This window comes from Elephantulus edwardii, unplaced genomic scaffold (genome assembly GCF_000299155.1).
Source record: "Elephantulus edwardii isolate Elephantulus edwardi_28Jun2011 unplaced genomic scaffold, EleEdw1.0 scaffold00010, whole genome shotgun sequence".
In the NCBI taxonomy this organism is placed as follows: Eukaryota; Metazoa; Chordata; class Mammalia; order Macroscelidea; family Macroscelididae; genus Elephantulus; species Elephantulus edwardii.
In genome coordinates, this window is record NW_006399760.1 from 8,069,319 (window position 1) to 8,070,706 (window position 1,388).

The window sequence follows — 1,388 nt, forward strand, 5'->3', positions numbered from 1 at the left end:
GTATTATGTAGTACTGAAAAACAAGGAATTCGTGAAATATTACACAAATTGGGTGACCATGGAGGAAATTATGCTGAGTGAAATATTTCAGTCACAAAAAGAGAAATATTGCATAAAGCTATTGTTATAGAACAGGACTGACAAGGGCACTCAGGGGAAACTAAGAAAAGAGGGGATAAAAATGTATAACTCATTGAAACAGATGAGAGTGAGAGAACTATTTAAATAGAATATATGATTGGGTATTATTGGCATGACCAGAGTCCAGAATAAGAGTTGCATAATAATGGGGGGGCTGTATAACAGTGAAAGAACTTTTTTTCCAAAGAAAAAAGAGAACTATGGAGGAGGGGGGACAGGGAGGAAAATGTGCAACAATGAATTAATGGAACTTAAAGTCCTTTATAAAAATTTCATTAAAATATTAAAAAAAATATTATGCATTCCATTTCTTTCTTAACATCTTGCAACTTTCCTTCTACATCTCACATTCCATGTTCCAATCAGTAGTGCCCGTTTGCTATTGTTCCTTCTGCTTTGTGATTCCCAGTGTGAAGTTTCTGCCACTGGTGCCATATCTGCTAGTCCAATCTAAATGTGCTCTATTGAATATAGGGTTTTCTGAGGCCTGTTATTTCCAGAGCAGATGGGCAATTCTTCTTCCTAGTCTGCCTTAATTTGGTTACTCGACTCTAAAGCAATATTTGACAGACTAGAATTTTGCTCAAAAGAGCAGATGACAGACCTTTCTCGTTAGGTAACAGATCAGGATTTGGTCTTGCTAGCCAACCCCTTAGGCACATGTGTCTTGTTCCCATCTCCAACCCTACTCTGCTAGCATACAGCTCAATTCCCTCTCTTTTCCCCTCCAGCACCTCTTACTATCTGCCCTAGCCCTCCTAGCTTGATGGTTCAGGTCTCCAGCCACCTCTATCCAATCACTATTTCTCCACTCCCCTGTTGGTGTTTCTGCACAGTGCAGGTGGGACATCCTCCTGCTGACTTCTTCTTTCCTGAACTCTGTTGTCATCCTTTGTCTCAATGAGTACTAATGTAAGCAATGCTTCTTTTGTCTATTGTTGTGTGTCTGCAGAGTGGTGTGGTCAAGATTCTCAACTCTTTACTCTCTGTGATGATTCAGTGGCAGGTCCTTGATTTCATTCTAGTACTACGTGAAGGTGATATCTTGACAGGATCTTGCAAATTGGTTATCCCTTCCATTTTTTTGGTAATAATAATAAAGATGTAAAAGCAAAGAGGTAATATAGCACTTGGAAGGAAGGTGGAGGGTGGGCACTAGATGTTTCCCTGTCCAGAGGAGATGGGCTTATCTCACTGTAGGGCCCAGCTCTGGTTCCATGAGATGGCAAGGGCATAATTCTCACCTA